Source organism: Chrysochloris asiatica, unplaced genomic scaffold (genome assembly GCF_000296735.1).
Source record: "Chrysochloris asiatica unplaced genomic scaffold, ChrAsi1.0 scaffold00344, whole genome shotgun sequence".
NCBI classification, from domain to species: Eukaryota; Metazoa; Chordata; class Mammalia; order Afrosoricida; family Chrysochloridae; genus Chrysochloris; species Chrysochloris asiatica.
Genome location: NW_006408862.1, coordinates 1,412,312 through 1,424,779, shown reverse-complemented (window position 1 = coordinate 1,424,779; position 12,468 = coordinate 1,412,312). Strand labels below are relative to the sequence as shown.

The following is a 12,468-nucleotide window of genomic DNA, read 5'->3' as shown; positions in this document are numbered from 1 at the left end:
TTTACACCTGGGAACAGTTTGAGGGGGCTACCACTATTATTCTTTAAACAATACTCCTGGAATTTACCAATCTACTTTGAGTGAATACCTTGGGCAGTTTCTCTCTAGAGCCTCCCTGCGTAATCCCAGCAAACCTGCCTTTGTTTGTATGAGGAAGTTTTACTGCCTCGGCTTCAGAGGAGATTTTGGTTTTATTATTGTACATGGATATCAAGAGCTCATGTATTAAGTTAATATCAAACATACCTGAATAACAGTTTTGACATGCTTGCCAGGTGGTCAGAGCTTGTTCCTCAGAGAGATTTGTTCCCAGGACCCTACGCACTGCCAACACAGTGGAGACATTAAGAGAGGCACATAAGAAACCATTTTCTCAGAAGCTACAATTGCTGGAGTTAGAAGCATAGAATGAATAATAAGACCAAAGAAAATTATACAGAGGTAGCCCACCAGTGAGTTCGCAAAAACCAATGAACCCAGGACGTCAGAAGGTCACTTCCTTTGGCCCTCAGGGTCCATGGCCCACAATCCTGAGGAGGGCCTTCATGTTGGATTTTCGTCCATGACACAGGGCCTCAGCATCTCAGTGCTTGAGGTCACCAACAGAGGTCCTAAGGAGACATGGGCAAGGATTGCTCAGGACAGTGATGGGGCTAGAGGTGTTGATTGGGACAGGTCTGTATGGAGGGAAAAGTTGTAATTTGAGAGATTGTGTGGTTGTAGTTTGAGAGAATGTGTTAAGAGATAAACAGAGAGCATATATCCCAGAATTCCTGAGTTGAAGGGAATGCCTAGAATTCAGAAGCAGTAGCAGGAAAAGGAGCTGTTCAAGGAAAAAGAGGAAGAAGCAGGAAAACTAAGAGAACTAATGGAACCTCAAAGAGGAGAGAAATTCTGAGGAGCAGGCAGTAGGACCCTATGATATAGAGAGGTCACTGGAGATAAAAGTTGAGAGAAACCATCTGGGTTTGTGAAATACAGCTCATTGATGACTTGAAGGGCAGTTTCACTAGAGCCTGGTGGGCAGGCTGATTGCAGGGGTGTGAGGAATGTGGCCCTGTGGTCTGTCAGACCTCCAGGGCACTGAGTTTGGGAAGGACAGAATGAAGAGGGTCTGAGACTAGTTGATTTGTGCTTCCAGTTGGCTGGTTCTTCCCACTCATTTCTAACCTTTACACTGAAGACCCTTTGAGAAATTAATAATGTATTTTCCATCAAAACTGACACATCTGTATCCCTTTCCCTCTCAACACTAAGGTCAATGGATGGTAATGAGACCTATCAGGCCACGTAATACCTAGGCCCGTGAAGAGTTCAGGCTTCCTGAGGACCTATTAGACGTGTCAAAAGTGACTTCCTATACTCTTGAAATCACCTTTGGATGAACTGCTTTGTTTTGAATGTTTTTGCATACTCCTCTTAAAATTATATTTATCAATATAATTTATTTTATCAGTTTCGATTGATCAAATTCTATCCAGACGTATTCTTTCCCCTTTTCCTTATTTATTTATTTATTTATTCTAAGTGAGTTTTTTTTTTTTTTTTTTTTTTTTGCTGTTTTTTTTTGTTTTTGTTTTTGTTTTTTTTAAGGAAAACTTAAATCAATTATGAAACTGTAAAAAAGCCAGTATGCCTCTGGGGAAAATTCAAAGCATTTCTATAAAGCGTAAAAATGACTAGGGTATTTTCAGCAGTTCTGAAGTAAGTGTGGAAGAAATATTTGTTGGATAGAAGCATGTGAATCTCTCACACAGTGCTGAAATGTATTTTGTATCACTTACCACTCTTATTAATAGTGATAAATATGAGCTTGACACCTACAACTTTGTTCATAGCTGTCAGAACTTCTAATGCAAGTTTCAACCACATCATTATATAGGAAAGTAAGTTGAGGAAGTATCTGGTGAACCTAGTTAGAAAGTTCTCACCTGTGAAGCATGAGTTTCATTTGGGCAAGTTGCTTAGGCATTTCCATAACAACAGAGCATTTTCAGAAAATGAACTGAAAAACATGTATTTGGAATCCTACTGGTAAAAGTCTCAATTCTTTAGTTCTACATTATCATCAACAGCAGCAATAAACAAACAGAAGCATGCTCTCTGAGTTACGTTACTTCTGTTTCAAAATATGCAACAAAAAATAGCACAGATATATTTGTACCTGCCTGGCAAAAATCCCAAAAGTTTTGCTTTATTCTGCTCAGGCTGGTGGATAAAATTTCCACCAGTAAGTAGGGAATAAAAAGAATGCATTTTTATTGATACAGTAACAGATTTTGACTGTCTGTTTGTTTGTTTTTTTGGGGGGGGGGTGTTGTTCTTTTTTGTTCTTATTTGTTCATTAGAATAATGCTTTGTTTTTCCAAAAATGTGAATTTGATATGTAAATATAAAGTGGCTAATATAAAGTGGCTGTGAACTCTGAAGTCTAGTTCCAAGCTGCTCTTTGCCTGGTTTTGTTTAGGAATGCATTTGAATAAATTCCAAATCTTGTCCAAGCTTAGTTTCTAAAGTACCAGCAGCATCTTACATAAAGTCAGTTGATACCCTGTGGCTGTTTCTTGCCTTCACTATTGGTCATGTCCCAGAGCAGCAGGTATCCCTGGATTTCTCTCCTAGAAGCCTTTACTGTTAGGAACGAGTCTGCTATTAACCAGGGAGCACTGTTCCTTGTAAGAAGTCAGTGCACAAGAAGCTGAAGTTGATCTGACATTGGCTACCAGAAAAGAGGACTGCCTGAGTGGTGCAATCAGTTAAGTGCTTAACTACTAACTAAATGATTGGCAGTTTGAAACTACCAAGACGTGTGCGCGAAGATGTGGTGATCTGCCTCCTCAAGATGACAGCCTTGAAAATCTTATAGAACAGTGTACGCTTCACACATGGTGTCACCATGAGTTGGATTGGGCTTGAGGACAGTTGGTTTTTTGTTTTGTTTTGTTTTCCTCCTCTTTGGTTTAACCAAAAAGAAAAAGAGACTCCTTCTACTTGGCCCTTCCAAACAGACAAGTCCATTTCATTTTTAGGAAAATGTGGGAAGTCATGTCTATCTTTGGGCCCCCATGGCTGCCTTGGCAGATTTCCAGTCTGCATTTGATGACTCAATGAACAAGGAGACTGAGGTCAAGTATTTTGGAAGCATGCCATATTAAATTAAAAGTGATTCATCAAGCCATTACAATAGGAAAAACGAAAATCTTCTACTATTTTACACTTTTCTACACTTTAACTTTTTTCTATAGTGAGTATCTAGTACTTTTACAGTCAGACAAAAACAAAGAAGGGAAAAAGAAAATTAACAGACAATTATGCATTTTAAAAGAAGATCTAATTGCTTTTTTAAGAGTGACATTAATTTACTTGATGATATTTTTCTTTAATGGTTTTTTTTTTTTTTCTCATGCACAATACCACACTCACATATTCAATGCACTACTGATAAAAATATTAAGTCAACAAACATTTATTGAACGTTTATTACATAGCAGGGTGCCACAGCACTGTGGGAGATTTGAGGATAAATAATACATGAGAGACTTTCCCTCCAAAAGCTCACTTACGGTACAGGTGGGACCAAAACCGTAATTGTGAATATAATGAACAGCAGCTGTGAGTGGCAAACCATCCCCTTACAAGCAAATAGTATGCATTTTTCATTTTAAACACATATTCAATGGCATGTGTTCCTCTCTTACATTTTTTAAAGCATACTTTTTTATTTTGAGGTCATTGCAGATTCAATGCAGTTATGAGAAAAAATACAGAGAGATTCCATGTATACTTTATCCCGATTCCCTCAAAATGTTGAGCTTTCAGGAAGATTATAGTTGTTGTTGTTATGTGCCGTAGAGTCGGTTCTGACTCATAGTGACCCTGCACAGGGTTTCCGAGGCTATAAATCTTTACGGGAGCAGAAAGCCTCATCTTTCTTCTGTGGAATAGCTGGTAGTTTCGAACTGCTGACCTTGCGGTTCGTAGCCTGATTCATAACCACTATGCTACCAGAGCTCCTTTCAGGAAGACTATAAAGCTACGCAAATGTAGAACATAAGAACATACTTGGCTTATATGTGTTTTTGTAACTTGAAACTGCATGTTTCTCTCAAGTTCCTGGATGTGCACAATGAACAAGGAGATTACAATGGAGGTGTTTGAGTTTGAAGTAGTTGGGTGGACACACTGGCTTAGATATAAGCAAAGGAGACCAAAGGACAGAAAGTTCAGGACCAGAGTAACACTCTTAGCTGAAATCTAGCTCAGTACAGAAATAAGCTATGCATAGTGCTCCACAGGGTGGGTTAGGTCTACCTCCAGTCCACGAAGGATCAGTCTGATGAGTGGACCACCACAGCAGCAGGAGCGGTCAGGAGCACAGCAGTGAGTTGCGGCTGCCTGACCCTGTACCGTCTGCATGATGATTGCTGTTCTGCAGTCCATTTTGTGGCTGTGGTGTCAAACCACCTCATTGTGGGTTTCCGTATTCTCATTGATCCTCTACCTTACAAACCATAATGTCCTTTTCTAGCAATTTGTTGTTGTTGTTAGGTAAGCTCTTACTCATAGCAACCCTATGCACAACAGAACACAACAAACACTGCCTAGTCCTGTACCATCCTCATAATTGTTGTAACTCTTGAGCCCATTGATACTGCCATTGGTACAATCCACCTCATTGGGGGTCTTCCTCTCTTTTGCTGACCCTCCACTTCACTAAGCATGATGTCCTTCTCCAGGGACTGGTCCCTCCTGATAATATGTCCAAACTATGAAAGATGAAGTCTCATCATCTTAGTTTCTAAGGAGCATTCTGGTTGTACTTCTTCCAACACAGATTTGTTTGTTCTTCTGGCAGTCCATGGTACTTAATATTCTTTTCCAGCACCATAACTCAAATGCATAGATTCACCTACAGTTTTACTTATTCATGGTCTTATTTTCACATGCATATGAAGTGTTTGAGATGGCTTGGATCAGGCACACCTTAATCCTCAAAGTGATCTTTACTTCTGAACACTGTAAAGAGGTCTTGTGCAGCAGCAGATTTGCCTAGTGTAATAATACATTGTTTGATTTCTTGACTGCTGCTTTCTTGATTGTTGATTGTCGATTCAAGCCAAGTGAAGTCTTTTATAACTTCAATCTTTTCTCCATGTAATACGATGTTATTCACTGGTCCAGTGGTGAGGATTTTTGTTTATTTAAATTGATTGAGGTGCAATCCATACTGAAGGCTCTGGTCTTTGATCTCCATCTTCTTCAGTTTCAGCACACAATTGGTCTTTCTTAGCAATGTGGACAAAGAAAGTGAGCCTCAGTCTTGCCATCTTCACTTCTCAGCAGCATTCTGGTTGTATTTGTTAGATCTTCTGCAAATGCAAGGTAGATTCAATATTCTTTGTGAACACCGCAGTTCAAAAGCATCATTCTTTTTTCTGCCTTCCTTTTATTGTCCAACTTTTGCATGCAAATGAGGCAATTAAAAAGCCCAAGGCCAGATGTACTTTAGTCATCAAATTAACATCTTTGCTTTTTAAAACTTTTAAAGAGGTCTTTTGCAGTCTTTTACCTTGACTGTTGCTTTCATGAGTGTTAATTGTTGGTGGAATGAAATTGTTGAGAACTACTAGCTACAGCTCACCTCTCCGAGCAGGAGAAGACTAAAGTGAAGAATAGGTCTAGAAGGACTAGAGGTAGGCTTCCCAGTGGGATTTTCAATTCAGAAGAGAACTGAAATGGTGCTTAAAGAACTAAAGATTTCAAGGCAGCCTGCCTGCAAGTTGAATTTCAGGGGAGAGATGAGAGTGATTTATGGTGACATCTATTAAGCTTTTATAGAACATAATACATGTGTTCTTGCTCCTACTGTAAAATTAATTGTTGCTAATTAGATAGGGCTGCCAGCTCACTTGTGTATGATAGTCTGTTACACTCCCTTCTCTGGGTCCTGTTAATTAGCTTTCTACAGTCTCATACTAGTCCAATGCCCTGTAACTTTCTGTATATTTCTTATTAAACTTTCAAACCTGCTTTCTGACTTTGGATAGAGGTTTTCCCTTCATGTCATAGATATCATTGTGGGTAGTCTAATAAAACCAGGTAAGACAAACTACTTTTTACGTGTAAGTACATTTGACCCCATATTGGCCCCATAATCAAGATAGACCCCATGTCAAAAAAAGAGTGGAATGCTACTTGGTCCAGATTGGACTACTGTGATTTGTAGAATTTTCACGGACTGAGTTTTAATTCATCTTAGTCTGGAAGCTCTGCTTGTGAGAAACGTTCTTACCAACAAACACTCAAGTAATCCAATCTGTACTCCTTTTAGAGAAAGTAAGGTTTTCTTTATTCGTTTTGCAAAATCGGGCATCCAACCCAGTAGACATGGGAAGATGCACTGTATGGCTGACCCACAAACAGTTTTATTCCCCTATCCTGTAAAAGCCCCTCCTCCAGTTCTTTCTCCACTGGGTATTACAAGGTCACATCCTCCTCCCAAGGTGGTCCACTAGTCCTTACTGGGAGCATTCTCATTTAAAGTTCATGTCCCCCTTTACATATGAACTGCCCCTATTTCCTTGATGGTTGTATTCTAGCCAGTCACACTAGTTCTTCACCTCCTTTTGTTATCCTAGCCTGCTACCTCCAAGACTTCCCTTAGTCCTGAAGATGGACCACACCCACGAGAGTTATTTCTCACATGCTGAAACCTGTTCATCATTATAGCAACACACAGCCCTCCATGAAGAGAGGCGTGGGGTGATTGCACACTAGATGCATTGGTCAGGAATCTAACCCAAAATAAACATCCCTTTGTCCAAAATTCACTGAGTACTGAGTTCCCGGAAATAATACAATTAAGTTCTCAGGGGATTGTATGTGGACATCATTTCTGGGTTGTTGGCATCTGGGATGGACGTCATTCTGGTAGAACGAGAGCCCTTAGACATGTGAGCATTGGAAGGAGGACCTGGACTGGGCAGTCCCTTCATGGTGGTGACAGCTGGTTGGCAGGGAGCCTTTTAATTATCAGCTGTAAGGTCAATGCTGTGAGGTGCCGAAGATATGATGACAGTGATTGAGCTTGTTGGCAACCTCGGCGGGGCTCAGGCTCTACATCCCTGCCCAGGGAGTATTGGTTGCATAGTGGCTGTTGACTTTTCCATGCTAAAAGCAGGTCCGTTCTGTTAGATTTTTCCAAGAGCAAATAGCCTACTTCATCAAACCAGTGTGAAACTGAGGATGATGGTCATGTGCAATTATTATCACATATAATGGTAATAAAAGGAAAAGCCTTTTCTTAAACACAGTCTGCACCCAGTGGAGCTTGCTCTCTCCTCTGCTCAATAAGCCAACAAACAGTCAGGTGTGTGAGCGAGGAAAATCCAGTTTGCATTGATTGCATGGTATAGGGCTCTGCCCACCTCCTGGAAGTTGGTTTATTTCACACATAGCTGTAATGGAGTCATGTGACTTCATTGACTGGCAAGGGCTGTCAGAACAGTGTGTGAGGTATCTGGGTATGCATGTGTGTGATGCACACACAGGAAAATCAAGCGGAGTGGAAAGCACGACTCTGCTATTGGAAATGAAGGAGAGCGTCTTAATTGACACTCATGAAAATGGAGGTAGGAGCTAGGTTCAGCAGGGGGAGAATTAGAATTTTCACCGTCCATGAAGGAGAGCCAGTTTTAATTCCTGACCAATGCACCCCACCTCAGTCACCAGCAGGGGTTTACATGTTGCTATGATTCCCAACAGGTTTCAACAGAGCTTCCAAACTAAGATGAACTTAGCAACAAAGGCATGGTAATTTATTTTCCTGAATCAGCCAATGAAAATCTTATGGCTGATGGTAGTCTGATCCACAGCCAATCATGGGAGGGTGCATGACTGGCAGTGTTTTATTACATTGCGTATGGGGTCCTCATCAATAAGAGGCCAAGTTGACAGCAGATAAAAATAACTGGTGTGGTGCTGTGAGTTAATGCACCAGACTGCAAGCTTGGTTTGAATTTCACGGTTGGCGGTCAAGCTTACCAGCCGCTCCTCAGCAACTTTATACAGGGTTGCTATGGGTCAGAACTGACTCGACAGCACTTAACAACAATAAAGAGCCCATCTAAGCAGTCCTGGTGGCGCAATAGGTTAAGCCTTGGTTAGGCTTTCTTCTGAGATGCTGCTGGGTGGACTCAAACTGCTAACTTTTTGGTTAGCTTTAACTGTTCGCACTACCCAGAAACTCTTGAATATGAGAAGATGGATCTAGATTATGAAGCTGTTGTAAGTTCCTGAATAAGACAGTGGTATCACTTATATGGAATCTGGGTGTAGGGCTATAGGATAAACACTGGACTGCAAGGTCAGTTTGAACTGCAAGGTGAAGGTTCAAATCTACCAGCCACTCCTCAGAAATAGAGTCGCTATGAGTCAGAAGCGATTCGCCGGCACTTAACAACAACAATCATTTATATGGTAAGTGAAAATCTGGTGATCTAATGCTAAAAAATCAGCCAGAGATAATTCCATGGAGCGCAGTTCTACTCTGACACGTATGCATGGCCATGAGTCAGGATAACTAGGTGGCATCTAACATTCAAGCTCTCTATAGTCTGGTTCCATTTAGCTATCCAAACCTATATCCCATCACCTCTCATGATGCCCCTGAACAACCAGAGTCTTCTCAATCCCATATCTTCGCTGCTTCCCTTTTCTTTGTTCAAAGACCCTCTTTGCCTTCACCTACTCAAATAAATTCATTCTTCAAGCTTCATCCCAGATCCTTTTTAGACTGTGAATCTTTCCTGATATTTTCCATCCGCATTGCCTTTTCCTTTCTTAAACGTGTATCATTATATTTGGTGCAATTTTAACCCTAGTTTATTTTTTTTTAGTGTCTTATCTGCAAGTCTCTTCTCCAGAATGAGTTATTCCTTCTTGATTATTTTCCAAATACCTAGAGTGCTACTCTAGTATCAAGAGTATTGAGTTTGAAACAACAACCTGTGTGAGTGAGGGCCAGCTCTTGAATTGACAAGCCGCGTAGCCTTGGGCTAGTTCTTGACCTCTCTGACCCTCTGTTTCATCAGCTGTAACATGAAACTAAGAGTATTTTTACAGTCTACTTTACAAAGTTGTTAATGTTCAAATAAAACTGCATACTTTATGAGCCTTAAAGTCTTCTAAGAACAGAAGGTGCCTTTATTATTGTACTTTGTCTATAATATTTAACATTAAGTTGAACTAATAAAATTCTACATATCCTAAGTGCTAAATTGCTAACTAGTTGTGGTCACATTTATAGTGCATTTTATTTTGGGGTTGCTTTTAATTGAGAACACCATTGCTCATATCCCTTGAGGTTACTGGGTCAGATGATTTTAGAATGGAAGTCTTCTGCAGCTAGAGGGAAGAAATGGAAAGGGACACCTATTTATGTGATTTTCACAAGGCATGTAGTTAGTTGATGGCAACCATCGCCCTGAAGTTTCCATTCTCTTAATCCTCTCGTGCACACTATGGTCATGTTCACTCATTGCTTTTCCCATACCACACTTCTTCCTTATTTTAGCTTTGTTCCTTGGTGGGTGCTTCCCTCCATGGATTTCATTGGCTCTTCTGTACCTTGGAGTGGTTTCATCTTGGAATCCAACGCTGTCACTCCTGTTCATTTCATTATAATCATGGGAACAGTCATAAGATGGGGTGACAATACTTGTATAGAAAATACTTTTGGCTCACTGAAACATTTTTAGGCAGAAAAGTCTGGGTTAAAGATGTGGCCTGAGTCCAATGTAAGATCTTCACTATCTCAGCACACAATTTAACTCTCCAGCGAAATCAGGTTTGGCCTGGTGGGATGCCAACCCAGGCACTGGCTGGGGCCACTAGGCAGGGCTGGATGTCTTTTGGCCAAATCTACAGAGACAGGCAGTCATCAACAGCTGGTATAGACAATGGGATTACTTCCTCTATTTCAGCTTGTCATGTAATTTATTTTAGTTGAACTATTTTTTCTCTGTTTTTATAATAAAAGTATAGGTTGTTGTTGTTGTTAAGTGTCGTCTAGTTGGCTCTGCCTCATAGCAACCCTGTATAGGGTTTTGGAAGAGATGCTGATGAGTTTGAAGCACTGAATTTGCTGTTATTTTTCGCTTGTAAAATGTCATACTTCATCGATCATATTGGGTACCCATTACCCACATTGATTTTCCATCCCTAGAAACCAAAATTCGATGCTAACTAGACACAGATTTCAGTCTTTCCCTTCCCTACTATTCCTCATAAACACTGTTAAACTCTGACCTATAGACATTTGTCTATTCTAAGTATTTCATATTAATGAAATGATACAATATTTGTCTTTTTGTGATTGATTTATTTTACTCGGTATAATGTTTTCATTAGAAACCAGGATGGTGAGACTTCATCTGCCATACATCCAATATATTATCAGGAGGGACAAGTCCCTCAAGAAAAGGACATCATGCTTGGTAAAGTGGAGGGTCCATGAAAAAGAGGAAGAACCTTCTAGTAGCAGCAGTAGTGGGCTCAAATGTACCAACAATTGTGAGGAAAGTGCAGGACCAGGCAGTTTCCTTCTATTGTGCACAGGGTTACTATGAGTCGCAACCAACTTGACGGAACCTAGCAACAACAAGGTTTTTTCAAGGTTTGTGGTTATAGTGGCATGTATTAGGATTTCCTTTCTTTTTATGGAAAAGTAATATTCTGTTATGTATACATACTACATTTTGGGCTTATCCACTATTCTGTTGAAGGATATTTGGGTTGTTTCTACTCTTTGCTTCAGTGAACATTGGAATACAAGTGTCTGAGGACAGACCTCAGAGTGGTATTGCTGGGTCCTATGGTAGTGTAGTGGTTACAAGTCAGTCTGCCAACCGCAAGGTCAGCAGTTCAAAACTACCAACGGTTCCTCGGGAGGAAGATGAGGTGTTCTTCCCGCATGGAAACCCTATACAGGGTCACTATGAGTCAGAACTGACTCAACGGTACTTAACAACAACAATGGTAACTCTATTTTTTTTTAAGTTTTTGAGGAATCACCTGTTTTTCAAAATGACTCTCTAAATTTGCATATCTACCAGCAGTCTCAATGGGAAAAAAATAGTCTTTAATAAATAGTTTTGGGACAACTAAATTTCTAGATGTAAAAAAATATACATAGCTCACATCATATTTTAAAACTAACTCAAAGAGGTAAACGTAAGACCTAAAATCATAAAACTCAGGGCACTGCTTTGAGAGCTACTGTTGTTGTTAACTGCCATCAAATCGATTCCAACTCAGGACTTCCCGGGAGCTGAACTGCCAATATTACCATTAGTAGTCCAGTGGTTCTCCTACAGTGCCACACCAGACTCTTAGACATGTGTAATCATGATATGGAGGTGGCATCCAGCCTCCTCTAACTTCACAAGGGTAAAGGGGTCAGACATGCCTCTACCCTCCAAACATTTTTACTCATTCTCACACCAGCTGTTCCTCCCAACACATTCTCTACTTCTCTGCTAGGAATGATCATTATTGCCGTGGCCACAAAGAACTCACAAAACATATTCGCGGTTGTGGCATCTACTAGGAAAGTTAAAGGTTACAATTCAGAAATGCTCACGGTTCAGTTCTGGGGTCAGCCATGTCCCAAGTCACTCATTTTCTCTGGTCCTCCACCTCTCAGCTTCATGGCCCCTTGGCCTCTGCCTGGCTCTGGAAAATGCTACAAAGCCCTTTTAACTTCCTGACTTTCAGTCCATGGCCCCTTTTGATCTCTGGTCTGTTTAGACAAGTGTAACTCTATTGACTAAGCAAGCGCTCACTCCACTAGTAAGCCTCAGAGCTCAGCTCTAGCTCTTTGAGTCTGCTGACTTAGCACTCTTCTCCCATTAAGTGCCAGAAGGCAACCTTCATCCTCCTGCCTGAAGACTCTGCTTCCTCTCTCTGTGGGCTGGGAAGCACACCACTCTGCCTCCTGCTGGACCCTGGTTCTGTTAGCACCACTATCTGCTGCTGCTTTTCTGTCTCCACTCTCCTCTCTCATTGTTGGCGGTGTCACAGCTCTCTGTCTCTTGAAGTGCGGAGGTTCCACCCAGGATGTGCACCACACATCGCTCTTCTGTCTTGATGGTAGTGAGATCTCCCTTTCTGATCCTGAGATGACTCCTTTGAAACAGAGCAGGAAGGCAAAACTCCCTCTTTAAAGTCCCATGCACCCATTTTCGTGTACCTTAGTCACATTAGGAACAACCTATCCAATTCCTTTGGTGGCTCACAAACACCTCATATTTGCATAATCCTACCAAGAGGTAGCATATGATCAAGAGCCAATAATACTGAAGAACAAGGCACCAGGAATTGATGGAATAAAATTTGAAATCTTTCAAGAAAGTGAGGCGACACAGGAGGCACTCACTCATCTCTGCCAAGAAATTTGGAAGACAACTA

General features: G+C 40.8%; 1 protein-coding gene and 1 pseudogene across 2 annotated transcripts in view; both read left to right on the top strand.

Moving 5' to 3' along the window:
- Positions 1-12,468, top strand: part of NTRK2 (neurotrophic tyrosine kinase, receptor, type 2) — a 562,954-nt gene that overhangs the window by 371,892 nt on the left and 178,594 nt on the right. The gene's annotated exons all lie outside the window — the stretch shown is intronic.
- LOC102842338 overlaps positions 7,069-12,468 on the top strand; it is a 12,269-nt pseudogene continuing 6,869 nt past the window's right edge.